Genomic DNA, 15,045 nt, shown 5'->3' on the forward strand with positions numbered 1-15,045 from the left:
GCAATGTACTTAGAGTGGGGTCAGCATACTTAAAGGGGCAATGCATGTGTGTCTCTCTCACATACATGGTGTGTGTGTGTCTGTCTGTCTCTCTCACTCTCTCTCTCTCACACACACACACAGTGTGTGTGAGTCTCTGTCTCTCTCTGCCATGTTGTGTCTCCTCCCTCTATTCGTGCTGCCTCGTAGAGTGTGAGGCTACATTAACAACTCTTGAGGTCTCAGTCAAGTGCTAGTTCATCATTTAGCAGCAAGGCATTCCCTGCGAAATATTCCACCCTCTGACTCCACCACATCACTCAAGCTTCACAATCATCATTGCTGTGTACAGTATTAAATTGTTTGTTTAAAACATATACTGTGTGTGTGTATATACACATTCTTTTGTCTGGCAAAAAAAAATTCCCTGGAAACTTACCCCTCCCCTATTTATATTAATTCTTATGGGGAAATTGGATTTGCTTAACATTGTTTTGCTTTAAGTAGCGTTTTTCAGGAACATAACTATAACGTTAAGCGAGGAGTTACTGTAGATGTTAGAACAAATCTGCTGTATCATGTACTTTAGTCCCCTTTGGAGCAGGGGTCACCGCAGCATTAGCCCTTTAGCACAACTTTACCTTGAGACAGTTCAGGGGAAATCTCTCTTTTTCTCAGTGGAAATGTCTGCAAAACTATGAGCTGTGTGAGAAATGCAGCCACAATCGTTATTCAATTAACAAAGCATCAACAGGTTGTGGGGAAGAATTTCTTTCATTTAGTGACCAAGAGAACAGCACAACCTGTGCTCACAGGAAATAACCTCATGCCAGACGTGGGCATAAACCTTAGGGAGGATTCTGGAACCCAGCACACCTTTCAGCCTTTAGATCTTTGCATCACATTGGCAAAACCCCTTTCTCTGACTGAGTGGCAACTATAAAATCCTTGACAAACCAGCCACGCCCAGAGGCGAGCTGGCTGGAAAATGGCAAGCATGCTTTGACAAGTTTGAATGTTCAGAGTTTTCTGACAGAAAAGCAAAAACTGAATATTTGGGGCTGTCCCCTTATCTCCCTTCCCCCCACCCTACAGTGCCACTGGAGGGAAAAAGGGGTGGGGGTGGAGTTAGAAAGGGAAGGAAACCAAACCCAAATATTTAAATTTTGTTTCTGTTGTGGGAAAAGTTGTTTTATTTTAAAGAAAGGTTTGTTTTAGAAAAGAGGCCCAGCTTCTCAAAGGCCTGCAGGTTAGGAGTCTAACTGCTTTTGAGGATTTGGGCCAAAAGAGTGTTTTGAATGGAGCATTCTAACCAAGTCTACTCTTGGGCGCTCTGAGATGGTGCCTGAGACTCAATTTCTTTCTTACGGGCAGGGCTGTTTACCAATGCACAGTGGGTCATGTGCTGCTGGGCCAGGATGGCCGTAATCTCTCTCTTGAGTGTGTGGGGAGGGGACATGGCCACCAGCCTGCTGCTGTCGGAACAAAGCCAGGCTCTTTTCTAGTGACGTTCCACCCCATTTGCTTCTGCACTGGGGCTGAACTGTTGGTTAGGCAGATGAAGTCGTTCCACCTGGGCAGTCCTGGCAGCTGCACTAGAAGTTGTCGTGGCCATATTTGCTTTGAAGGCCAGGGGTGGAGTGGCTAGCTCTGCAAGGCAGCGTCCTTCTGGGACACCTGCTTTTAAATTCACTGTAAATGTCCTTTCAGAGGAAACACGCAGCTGTTGAGAGCACCAAGCTGGGAGAAAGGAAATGGCAGCTAGCTTGTATGGATGGCTAAGTGATTGCAAGGCAGGGAGAAGAGACCAGGGTTGGTTAGAATATAAAGGGACTGGGGTTCTCTCCAGCTCTTAGCATCATGCTGCATCATGCCTGGCTCTGCCCATCCAGTTGGAAGCAGGATGCAGGCTCTGTATAAGCGATTGCTTATTTCAGGCAGATCAGCCATTAGCTTTCGTTGCTGGCTTCATATAACCACACATCGCCTGCTTTTTCAAATGTGCTGAGCAGGCCCCCAAAAGTCTTCAGAGGATAAGCCAGCCTGAGGATGCCCAGCCGTGCAGGGATCAAGGTTTTTGTCCCAGGAATAGGCAACAAAGAGTCTTGTGGCACCATATAGACTAACAGACATATTGGAGCACCCACGAAAGCTTATGCTCCAATACGTCTGTTAGTCTATAAGGTGCGACAGGACTCTTTGTTGCTTTTTACAGATCCAGACTGACACGGCTACCCCTCTGATACTCGTCCTAGGAATGCTCTTCAGTTGATCTTGAGTGACCTTCTGGTCAGTTCTGGGAGAGGCCTTGCCTTAATGCAAATGAGTCTGGTGCTCCTTGGCTAATGCAGCCCGTCAGTATCCCTTTCCTGTAAGGTGCAGGCCAGACTGGCAATGACTTGATCTGTTCTGCTGTTCACCCACCAAGACGCTAGGGACTCAGGAGATGGCTACAGAGCCCACCAGCTGCTTCTGTGCTGGTCGGGTCCTTGTCCCATTCTGATGTCAACAGAATGCTGTGTACAGCCAGCGATTTATGTCGCATGGTGTGGTGATACGGGTGTGGGCTCTAACAGAGCAAGGGACTGGACTGGATGGAGGCCAGGACTCCTTGGTCCTGTCCTTGCCTCTGCAGGTGTCCTTGGGTCAGTCTCAACCTCATTGTTCTACAGCTTATCCATGTGTCCGATAAGACTAAATGGCACCGAAATCTGACCCGGAATCATGTCCGGCTCTCGGGACCCAATCCTGCTCTCTCTACTGAGGTCTGGCACCCATGGACATCACTGGGGATGCTGCCTGGGGAAGGCACTCAGGGCTGGGCCCTCTTCTCTCCAGTTCAGAAAGCTGATCGCCTCTGTTACATGCTGACTTCCAGTACACACTGATGGAGTTAGGCATTGACCTTGCTAAAGCAATGGGGATTATTGCAGTAAACATTCCAGTGGAGACCAGAGCTAGGCACTGCATGAACACACTGTGTGAGACAGTTTTGCCCCCAGTCTAAACAGAGGCGGGTGGGAGAAAGAGAATTATGATCCCCATCTTACAGATGTGGGAACTGAGACAAAAGGATGCTAGATGACATACTCAGGGTAAGGGGCTCTGGGCCACAGCTAGGAGCTGAACCCCATGCTCAGGCCAATATCTTAGCTGCAAACTTATCCTTCCTCCCTTGTGCAATTTTTACTCCCTGATTACTGCTGTTTTGCTGCAGTGATGTGGGGATGATGTGAGAGACCCAGGGGTGCTTTGGCCTCTATGCAAAATGAAGAGAAAAACGGGGTGGTTTCTACACTCTGGCTTTCAGTGAGGGAGATTTTCTCCCAGCTCCCCAAAGCACAGACCTCCTCGCCAGGCGCTGTTGTTCCCAGAGGTCAGAGCACCACCAGGCGAGGGCTTCCCCATGGGATAGCAGAAAACAGCCTGAGAACAGGCACCTGATCACATGGCTGCAGCTGACAGCAACAGACAACTTTCGGCTCTGTGGTTTAAGCTGACTGAAAAGGGGAAATATAAGCGCAAATGGTAACATTCAGGCTTGTCTCAGAGCGAGGCAAGAGGCACGTTTTGTGAAATTCTCTCCTGGGCCGTGCAAACTCTTTCTCTCTGCCTGAGCCTCATCCCCTCTGTCTTGTACTTTGCCTGTGTGGCTTTGTGCTGACTGGGGTTTGGAAGGAATTAGCTAATGGCCTAATGCAGCCTAGTTTGTGGAGCTTGCCCCTTCCAAACCCTGATCTGCCCAAGGCCTATATCTGTCTGTGGGGCCTGGCATGGAATCTGTTTTCTCTCAGGATCCACTGGTGCAGTACTGCTTGCTTTACAGCTACAGGGCTGGATTAATCCCTGGACTAACCTGCACTGGTTTTACACCAGGGAGGAACTTGGCCTACTTGCTGCTGGCTCCATCACTACCTTCCTCCTTGGTAACTTACTGCACTCGCACATGCAGCAAGGAAAACATGTTGTGCACCAGGCATGCTGCTGTGTGGAAACGGAGCTGCCAGTGGCTGGGGAGAAGAGGAAAATCCTCTGCTCTCTCCTGTTAAATCAGCTGTGCCCCAGACACAGAGTCCTTTCCATACAGTACCGTGAGGGCATGTGGCTTTGGAAATATCAGGAGTGTCATGTCTGCTCTGCCCTGGCTTTGCTGGAAGAGGGTGGGGGTTTAACAAGGACATCTTTTCTCCCAATTGTTTTTCAGGCATTTGAGTTAAATAGGTGTTAACAAAAACCAAAAGGATCTAAACGCCTTGAATAAAATCCCTTCCCTCCTCAATTAATCAGGTTTCACTTGCTTGATATCTGTTATGACATAATCCTAGTTCTCTAGTTGCCCACAAAATCTGCCAGGTGGAACAGACTAGAAAATACGTGAATTTCTAATGTTAAAAAAATAAATAAAATAAATGGCAAGCTTAAAAGCTAAACAAAAATCCATCCAGGCCTGTTGTTATGAAAGGGAGTAGGGGGAGGCAAACCCCCTTTGTTTTTTATTCCTAGGTGGGTCACCAAGTTCATTTGTGTCATCATTGCAGTTTACGTTGTCGGCTTCATAAAGCCACCGAACAACCCCATTGTTAGCAAGCTCAGCGGGGCAGCCAAAGACTCAACAGCATTTAGAGGTGACATCTCCAGATCAGAGGCGCACTGGTGTGGGAAGCTCCTGCTGCTTCTTGCCCATGTCCTGTGGATGGAGAGAGAGGGCTTCAGTCTCCAGGGCTATCAAGCCAGCACCTTGCCCTAGCAATTCAGCAAACCGTAAAGAAAAAACCATTTATTTGTTAATGCTGGAACAAGGAAAATCTCTGATGTACGGGACCAGAAAGAAGCCCATCTTCCTGGCAGCTCTATACACCAGCTGAGCTGCTCTGAGTCATCTGAGCTGGTTTGAGTGCCTCTTGGCTCCAGTAGCTTGTGGTTCATTTTGTGCTTCTCCACTTCTGCTTTCCCCAGGAAATAAGCACAGTAGCTAACCAAGTGATTCACAGTGGAAAGTTTAAAGAGCAGAGTGGGAGCTGTTGAACGCTTTAAGATGCCTGGCAGGACAGCTGTGTCACAGACAAAAGAAGAAAAGCCGGTTATCCTGGATATAGCAACTGCTAGCACTGGAAGTCACTGAACCTGCATGCCCAGGTATGTCACCTGCTTTTCAGATTTGCTTTGGAATTGGAAGTGACGGGTTCACTGCTGTAGCAAAGCAGATGGCGTCTGTTGTACTGACCAAACACTTTGTTTTGATAGAGTCCGTTTCAAATGGCAGCGGCTTTTGTGAAAGTTCAACATGGGGTTGGGCTGTCGGGAGAGAGTGGAACAGCAGGGATACACACGTGTCTGTGTTCTTTATTCTAGGGACAGCAGAAGGATTATAGGTGCAGAATGTATCGGCTGCTGTTCTTAGCAGAGTTGTTTGATTTGCTGTAATTGCCTCCAACTCTCATATACTTCTATTTTTTTAGTGATTTATGTTGACCTGGCTTCCATTCTGCTCTTCTTGAGGGTCTCTCTCAGAGATTAGCTTTTATTGTTAGACTGTCTGTGGGTAACTAGCAGCGTCCAATGTTTTACTTAGCACCAGGGAACAATATTTCACTGACGGCTGGACAGCACCTTATAAGTGCAATTCCTCACTGCATTATCCCCCATGCTACTCCGACTGACTCCAACAGGGGTACAGGGTATATTAGTGCAGAATCTAACTTGACAAGGTGATTGCAAGCTTCTCCCCCCTCTCCCCCCTCCAGTGGAAAGAACGAAAGCAGGCCAAACATTAACGTTCCATAACTATGCTTTTGTTGTGCACGGAAAAGCTGTTCAAAGAAAAGCAAACAGAGAAGCCCTTAAGAACCCAAGAAAGAATTAATGATTTGCCAAAATGCAGTATAGAAAGGCCTGCTTTGAAATAAAGGCAGCAAACCACCCACACAACTGAAATGTGGTCTAATAAGAACACCACATTGGGCCAAATTCAATCTTGATTTAAATCTATTTGCTTTAACGGAGTCACACCTGTTCATACTGTGTCTGAATTGGGCATGTTGTTATGTTAATCACATGCTGCAGAAACCAAGAACCGTTTCCTATGAAAAGACACCTGTCCTTCAGACAATGTACAACTGTCTCCACATTTATCAGTATGTTTAATAGTCCATCTTCTCTTATTTTTGTTTAGAGAATACTTAGGGGCCCCAACCAAGAGAGGGCCCTATTGTGGTAGGTGCTGTACAAACACAGAAGAAGAGACAGGCCATTCTTCAAAGAGTTTACAATCTAAAGAGACAAGACAAAGGGTGGGAGGGGAGTTGCACTTAGCAACCTTAACTAAGTTCTTAGTTTTTGTATAGCATATGGTCTGGGATCACACTGTAAATCTATATGTTTTTAGATTTTCCTTGTGAAATATTATTCCCAGTTCAAACACTAGATGCATGGTTGAAAGTTGTAAATAACGGATCAGATCAGTGGAAATTCAGGGGAGAGGAGCAAAGATGATTAGGAGACAGAAGAGACTGACTAAATGGAATGATAAAGGAAAGTAAATATGTAGCATTTGACCAACTGACAGTTATGAGGGAATAGGATGCCCTCAACAAGCATGGAAGGGCACAAACAACCAGGCGGGAGAGGAGTCGTGGTGGATTCTCCATCAGTGACAATTTTAAAATCAAGATTGCACATTTTTCTACAAAATCTGCTCTAGGAATTATTTTGGGGAAATTCTCCTCTGGGCTTTGTTATACAGGACTAAATGATCACAACGGTCCCTTCTGGCTTTGCAATCTGTTAATTTATGTATTAATTGAGTGACCTAAGAGTGAATAGACCTAGAGTGTATGGAATTAAATTAAGTAAAGGAAAATGTATACTGAATATCAGGAGACACTTTCAGTCAGTGAGATCTATCAGGCAGTAGAATAATCTCTCAATGGAGCTGGTTGAAGCCTCGTCATTTGGAGCATTTAAAATTGGTCTCTGAGTATTCTACTGGAGAACAGTGGTCCTTGGATTTTAGGTTGGATATTAGGAAAAACTTTTTCACTCAGAGAGTGGTGAAACACTGGAATGGGTTACCTAGGGAGGTGGTGGAATCTTCTTCCTTAGAGGTTTTTAAGGTCAGGCTTGACAAAGCCCTGGCTGGGATGATTTAGTTGGGAATTGGTCCTGCTTTGAGCAGGGGGTTGGACTAGATGACCTCCTGAGGTCCCTTCCAACCCTGATATTCTATGATTCTATGATTCTTGCTGGCTGGAGAGGAATGGAGTAGGGGACCCAAGAATGCTTCCAGCTTTGATTCAGTGACCTACTTGGTTTTGATGCTTACCAGAACATGGGGGTTTTTTGTACAGTCAGAGCAGAGAACTGCTTATGGAGAGAGACCCAGGCTGCAGAGTTTGGAACCAAACTTCCCTGATGTTTTGATCCAGCATCTTACTTTGGGACTTGTCTCCAACTGACTATTTTCTCATTTCACAAGATCATTTGGTTGAATCTCTCGAGCTCTGAGCAGGCTGGTAGTTGGTAGACAGAATAGAACAGTAGACCAAAATGTGGTCTAGTGTGGGGATCGGTCCTATGTAGGTACAACTTATTCTCGATAAAGTGAACCACAAAAGAAGAGCTACACTATTTCAACTAGTGAGGCTCTTTGATTGTTTCTCACCGCCAGACCCCATTTTCCATTTGCCCCTTTTCAGTCAGAGAAGGCCCAGCCACTTTGCACTGTGATTTCAGACAGATGTCATTTAGAACAAAAGATAAAATTGTGCTAGTAAGTATCATTTCCCCTTTTTTTTTACTTGCTGCCACTTTCGGAATAACAGCAATGGGCCTGTTGTATGTTTTTACTTTCATGTCCCTTTTAAAAACTATTGTATTTTAAAGACTCTTGTTCCATGTCATCTTGGTATGTAAAAATGTTTCATAACTTGTCAAAACTAAAAAGAAAAGAGTGCTTAATAGCTAGATCCCGAGCGACCACCATCAGTGTTAAAGGTGGGCAGTAACACAAGCACAAGAGGCCTCTTAAAACTGTTTACACCAGTGGCTTTCAACCTTTTTTTCATTTGTGGCCCCCTAAGACATTTTGAATGGCAGTGTGGGCCACTTCTGAAATCTGAGAAATAGTCTGTGGACCCAGGGGTCTGGGTGAAAACCACTGGGTTAGTGGCCTCAGATGCTAGCTCCGTGGTAGCAGATCTTTCCAATGGAATAATTATCTTTTAAGAGGAATAGAAAATTCAAGAGATTCAGAGATTTTAAGGCCAGAAGGGACTATTATGATTTACGAAGGGACCACTACAAAGAGAAATATTTGTTCAACAGCAGTCAGCGGAAGAGTTGGGACTGGACTAACTCAGTGTTTCTTGGCTTGAAGTTTAATGCATCTTCCCCCTAGACTAGAGGTATCAGTAATGGGATAGGCTGTAGCCTCCATTTTGAAGAGATGACATGTACACCTAGATTTAGACATCAGTGGTTTCCAGGGGTGGCAGGTTTGTAGAAATTTTTGGTGGTGCCCAGAACGCCCAGAGCCTGCCCCCCCAAACTCTGCCCCCCACCTGCCTAAGGCTCTGGGAGCAAGTTTGGGTTGGGGGAGGAGGTCTGGGGTGCAGGCCTTGGGCTGGGACAGGGGATTGGGGTACAGGAGGGGTGCAGGGTCTGGGAGGGAGTTTGGGTGCAGAAGGGGTGAGAGGTTGGGCTCTGGGAGGGACTTTGGGTGGGGGGTCTGGGTTGCAGGCTCTGGGAGGGAGTTTGGGGGTGGGAGGGGGTGTGTGGGAAAGGTGGGGGTGCAGGCTCTGGGAGGGGGTGTTTACCTGGGACTCCTAGGCAGGGCGGGCCGGGGGGCCTCTGTGTGCTGCTGCCCCCAGGTACTGCCCTCGCAGCTTCCTATTGGCTGCAGGAGTGCTTGGGGTAGGAGCAGTGCGCGTGGACACAAACCCGACCCACCCCGCCCAGGGGCCTCAGGGAGGGGCCAGCAGCCACATGGAGCGAGCAGGCAGGAAGCTGCTCAGCTCCGCTGTGCTGCCGGTGGTGGTGGTGGTGGTCCCGGGGCCATTTTAAATCGCCCGGGGAATGCACAGGGGGCAGTGCCCAGGGACGGAAGGTGGGGCCGAGGGAGAGACCCAGCCTCAAACAGTGTAGGAGCTGGACTCTGGGCCAGGAATATTCCTGGTGCCCAGGCACCACGGGCCCATAGATCACACCGCCTATGGTGGTTTCCCTATATAAATTCTACTTCTGGGATAGAAAGAGTGAACTGTGTTCTAAGTGAAAGGGAATGTAACCAAGCCTGGGCTTTTTGGGTTGCATAATGATCTCAATTTAGGATATTTTCAGCCCTGATTAGGTACCTGCCACTAATACTGTCTAGTGTTTTCCTCTCTCTTTACTTAACTTTACAGGCTCAGAATGACAGAATCATAGACACTGGGGGCAATCCTTGCCCCACTGAAGTCCCTGGTAAAACTCTCATTGACTTCAGTAGGGGGCACGATTTCACCCTATGGGACCAATCTTTCAGTGCCTTACTCATGTGAGTAGGCCTCATTTAAGCTGGGCTAATAAAAAAAAAAGTTAAATCATTAGTTAAAAAAAGAGACAGTTCATAAATTTGTCAATTATCAAATAATTTTATCTATTTCTGGATCTGCCACTGGCCTATGTCACTTGACTGCCCTGTGCCTCAGTTTCTCCATCTAGAAAATGGGGATAATGATCCTGACTTCCATTGTAAAGTGCTTTGATGTCTACTGATGAAAAGTGTCATATGAAAGGTAGATAGGCTTATTATTATCATTGGACCATCTTTGGTCTTTACTCATGGAAGTGATCCTGCCGAGTTGCATTGGACTATACTGTGTTACCCACCTGAATAAGCATTTGTTGGATCCAGCCATAAAGGCAGAAAAATACCTAACTCCAGTGTTCTCCCTGCTGGTAATAACTGGCTTTAGCTTTTGCAGTGCCACCCCCAAGGTAGTGAGACGACTGTTATGAAGAAGGGATGCCCTTTGGACTTGTTGCGAAGGGCAAGGGCTGCGTCTTTGACAACAACTGGCTCTGAACACACTTTTCATTAGCCCCCTTGGAAAAGTCAAGACTCTTCTGAGGCAATATGCATCTCAGAAGTGGGCTGAGGCTAAGCAATGTCATCTTACCAGAGCCAAAAATAAAGCATGACAAACGCTCCTCCCGCTCAGTCATAGGGCACGAGGTCTTCCTGACTATCTTCTGCAGTGCTGTCATTGCACACGTTCTGCCTATGTCATGATGTTGTCTTAATTAATTACTTATTTTTTTTAAAAACTGGATACTGGTGACAAGTGCCAGATCAACAGCCTTGGAGACTGATGTCTCCTGATTATTCACAGTGATGGAGCAAGCTTCCCCTTTGGTGCCTGGCCTACAGCCCTGACTCAAAGGTACAGAACTAACCTCATAGCTCTGTCTCCATGTCCATTTCCCCTTTGCCTTCCTGCTGTGACTTCTAGCAAAGAGTATTGACTAGTGCTATGACCACCAGTTTGTTCCACATGGGCCACTGAACAGCCATGAAATGGTAAAAATATCCCCATCACTGGAGCCCTGGGTTACTGTGTGAGAACCATGGACTGAAATCGACCAGGCTGGTTTCAGTGCCCAAGCTAGGCAAAGTGCCAATAGTAAACAAGCAGCATACGTGCTGGAGAGCAAATGAGCATGAAGCTTTAACTGTTTAATCTGGCTGTGGTGAGGGAATTTAACATATGTTTAGTATAGATGGCTGGGGATTCTCTCTCAAAATATTTTTTCAACAGAAAAGAAAGTTTCAGGAGAACAAATTGAAATTTTCCAGCAGAAATGTTTTCTGTTGGGAAAATCAAAATAAACTATTTTGTATCATCCCCAACATATCGATGCTGACTATTTCATTTTGGGTCAATTCACCATTAATTTCCTATGTTGCCTCATGTCCCATATTATACATTAGACTATAAGCTCCTTGGTTGCACTACATCTCCCAGGGTGCATTGTGGTCTTCTCTCTGGTTGAACTGATGTGGTGCATCATGGAAGTTGAGACCAGTGGGCATCATGGGAGATGTTGTTTGGCTGGAAAACACAGCCCATAAAGAAGAATGGGGGCATGAGCCACTAAAAACTACAACTTCCATAAGGCACCAGGGCACCTCAGGGAAAGCAGATTAATATCCAGCCAACCTGAAAGTAAGTGTTTCAATTTGGTTCACAAATCGAAACAAAATATGTTGATTCAGAAATGTCAAAATGTTTCCTTTATTTGGAACTATTGAAATCTTCTGATGTTTCTGAACCAAAAATTTTCAGAACTTTATTACATTAAACTTTTTGATATTTTGACTTTTTTCCCCAGATTGGGATAAAAACAAATGCTGAAATATTGTAATTTCTCATGGAAATTTTTCCAATTTTTCAAAATTCATTGACCCTTTACAGCATTGCCAATTTTCATGATTTAATTGTGAATCTCATGATATTTGGTGTTTAAGTTAAAGTCCCAGCTCCGAGAGTCATGTGAATATATGAAAATCTCAACTTTCATTAAAAATAAATACATTTCTAGCTCTCAGTGTTGATGAGAAAAGCTTGGAAATGTGACACTCTCTAGCTCAGAAAGTAGCAGGTAGCAAATAGAAAGAATGTCAAATTTAGTATTAAAATCTAATGATTTTTAAGCCAAGCTCATGATTTTCGGGGCCCATTAATTTTGAATGCTTGGGTTGGCTATACTGCCTTTAACATTTTTATTAACTATCTGGAATCAAGAGTAAGCAGCCCATGTAGAAAAAAAACTTGTATGTATAGGAAGTATGCCATTGTTTTTCTATATATTAACTTGTGTGTGGAGTGTAATGTTGTATTAAAGGGTCTGCTCTCATGTTAGTTCATGTACTAATAAATTGGGCAAGTGAAGTGAGCCCTTACATTCAACTCTATGGCATTTCTCTGTCTGTCTCGTGGTAATTTTTTGAAAAATGCATCTGATTAATTCCAAAATTCCAGGAAATGATCAAGGTGTCAGTGGGCAGAACCTTACTGATGTGAGTGAGAATTGGAAAACCCTGATTTCCTCTGTCTAAGTGTTATGACTCTGGATACAAGAGTGAGGCAGTGACCTCACAGTGGCCTGTGGCAGGGAGCAGACATTCTGGATATAAGGACGAGGCAGTGACTTCAGGGTGAGAATACGTTTAGGGCACCATAGAGCGTCCCCTGCCTGCAGCCAGGGCCGGCTCCAGACCCCAGCGCGCCAAGCGCGCGCTTGGGGCGGCGTCCCAGCGGGAGGGCGGCAGGCGGCTCCGGCGGACCTCCCGCAGGCATGCCTGTGGAAGGTCCGCTGGTCCCGCGGCTCCAGTGGAGCATCCGCAGGCACGTCTGCGGGACGTCCACCGCAGCCGCGGGACGGCGACCGCTAGAGCGCCTCCCGCCCTGCTTGGGGCGGCGGAAATGCTAGAGCCGCCCCTGCCTGCAGCACCAAAAGGGCACCCCGTGGGCCTAAGTTTAGTGGAAATCAGGCTACGGGAAGACTCACTCCCCTACTTTGGGCAGTTCCCCCCACACTGGGCCACTCACCCCGACTCTGGCCTGCAGGGGCATGAGCTAGCCTTAGTGGTGGCAAGGTTCTGACTGTTGCCTTTGTGGGCTGAGCTGTCCATTCGAAGGGTGCTACCCTCTAGTGATAATACCTCACTTTTAATCCATACATATCAGAGTGTTTTACAAAGCAGGTTATCATCTTCATCCCCATTTTACAAATGGGGCACAGAGTGGGGATGCAATTTGCCCAAGATTATCCAGTGGGCCAGCGGCAGAGCCAGGGCTAGAACCCAGGTCTCACGAGTCCTAACCTAGTACTCGATCTGTTTCCTCTGTCTAAGAGGTAAAGCCTATGCTAGTTCTATAGCATTTCCATGTTGCGCTTGTGAGGGTTGTTCTCAGCAATGAGTAGAGAGCTTAGATGTAACAATTAAACGATTGTAAGGAAAGATGGTAGAAAATAGTAACTGGAACCTGCTGTCTTCAGCAGTCTGCAGTTCCCTGATTTCCCCCCAATGCCACCTTTCAAGGCAGAGGCGGGACAGCCCGGTATTATGCATTCCCGTGGCCCAGCCTGAATTGCACGCGGTTGGCTGAGCTGCAGTTGCACCTGGTGGCAGCTATGCTGCATGGTGTTAGGTGGCTGCCAGCGTGGAACTGCCCCAAGGAGGAAGTGGTGATGATGGCAAATGGAATAGACAGGGAGTGAGGTGGGCAGAGGAGTGTGTGTGTGTGTGTGTGTGTGTGTGTGTAACTGGGCTGAATGAGGAGGAAAAAGCTGGAGGGGAACTGAGGCAAGGAAGCACAGAAAATGGGGGTGGCAAGCCGTGACTGAGCGGGGTGGGGAGGGACACAGAATAGGGGAGCTGCTCCAGGCTGAGCTGCGAGCCACTGTCCTTCACCAGTGATCAATATGCAAAGCTATTCCAATCATCTCATTACAGATGACAGCTCCAAGGAGGACAACCCCATCCGGCAATGCACTGAAGCAGGCATTTCACTTTAAGCACGTGAGCAGTCCCACTGACATGCTTACGTGATTTTCTGGCTCGGGGCTGGAGCATTCCACATCCTGCAGGATCGAGCCCAAATGGCCAGGAAGGACGTGGGAAGCAGTAAGACTTAAGGGTGATAGCGGACAGCAAGTTACAGCTGAGCTCACAGTGGGATAAGAGGCATTGGGTGAAATCCTGGCCCCAACTGAAGTCTATCAGAATTTTGCCATTGACTTCAGTGGGGCCAGGACTTCACCTCATGTGATTTGGTGATTCATGACCAGCGGGATCATGTCTTGGAGCAGGGAGGCCTCTCTACATGGGTCCTGTGAGACTGCATATAAATTCTGCATCCTGTTTGGAGCATGCTGACACCCAACAGATGTGTACAAAGTGAAAGGGATTAATAGAAGAGCAAGAAAAATAACTGTGGAGCTTGGGAGGCTGATTAGCCTTTCTGACTGGTGTGATAGACCCAGGCCAGTTGTGCACAGCAGAGTAGTAGAAGGGAGATATACTGTCCACTGGATACACAGTTTTCTGTTCCCTGAGTGACCAGAGCAGGGTCTGCTCCAGGCTAATGAGAACACCTGACTCCAATTAACCTGCTAAGAGTCAGATGAGGCTGTTAAGCACCTGACTCTAATTAAAGCCCCTCTGATGCTATAAAAGGGCTCACTCCAGTTGGCACAGAGGGAGCCGGGTGCGCGCGCGTGTAAAAAAACAAAAAAACAACAACAAAAAAACCACACACCTGGGAGCAAGAGGTATGCAAGAACCTGAGCATGAGTAGGCATAGTGCTGGAGGACTGAGAAGTACAAGCGTTATCATACATCAGGTGGAAGGTCTGGTGGTGAGGATAAAGAAGGTGTTGGGAGGAGGCCATGGGGAAGTAGCCCAGGGAGTTGTAGCTGTTGCACAGCTGTACCAGGAGGCACTCTAGACAGCTGTAGTCCACAGGGCCTTGGTTCCCCCCAAACCTCCCAGCTCCTGATCAGACACAGGAGGAATTGACCTGGACTGTGGCTTCTACCAGAGGGGAAGGTCTCTGGGCTGTTTCCTGACCCACAGGGTGAATCTGTGAGGTGAGCAAATCTGCCAATAAGTGCAGGACCCACCAAGGTAGAGGAGGAACTCTGTGACACTGGGAAAGACCTAATTAACTACAGGGATCTGTTACTCAGCAGCTTCCGAGTGTTGAGTCTGTTTCTGGGTATTGCATCTTTAATGGGCTGCAACTGCCATTTGGTGAGACAGCAAGTGCAGCATGTTACAAGTGAAACCCACACCATGTGCTCTCTCCTGGAGAGTTTATTCTGGTGGCTGCCCTTAGTCTGAAAAGAAAGCAACTGAGACTGAATCTGGTTGTTTTCCCTGTGCAAAGAGCAGTCAACCAGCTCTCCATGGAAAATCCTACAAGAAAATAACTAAGGTTGCCAATTTTGGTTGAACATATTCCTGGAGGTTTCATTGCATAACATAATCTTTAATTCCTGGGGGCTCCAGGACAATCCTG

The 15,045-nt window shown here is 46.8% G+C and overlaps 1 protein-coding gene across 3 annotated transcripts in view; it reads left to right on the forward strand.

The window, feature by feature from the left end:
* Nucleotides 1–15,045, forward strand: part of WDFY4 (WDFY family member 4) — a 285,705-nt gene that overhangs the window by 29,414 nt on the left and 241,246 nt on the right. For 2 of the 3 annotated variants that reach the window (XM_045025801.1, XM_045025800.1), the window contains exon 2: nt 4,936–5,115. The gene's annotated coding sequence lies outside the window, so the exon portion shown is untranslated. Of the gene's footprint in view, nt 1–4,935; nt 5,116–14,598; nt 14,615–15,045 lie in introns of those variants that run through there. The other variant, XM_045025802.1, reaches the window with a different exon arrangement.

Source organism: Mauremys mutica, chromosome 7 (assembly GCF_020497125.1).
Source record: "Mauremys mutica isolate MM-2020 ecotype Southern chromosome 7, ASM2049712v1, whole genome shotgun sequence".
Taxonomy (NCBI): domain Eukaryota; kingdom Metazoa; phylum Chordata; order Testudines; family Geoemydidae; genus Mauremys; species Mauremys mutica.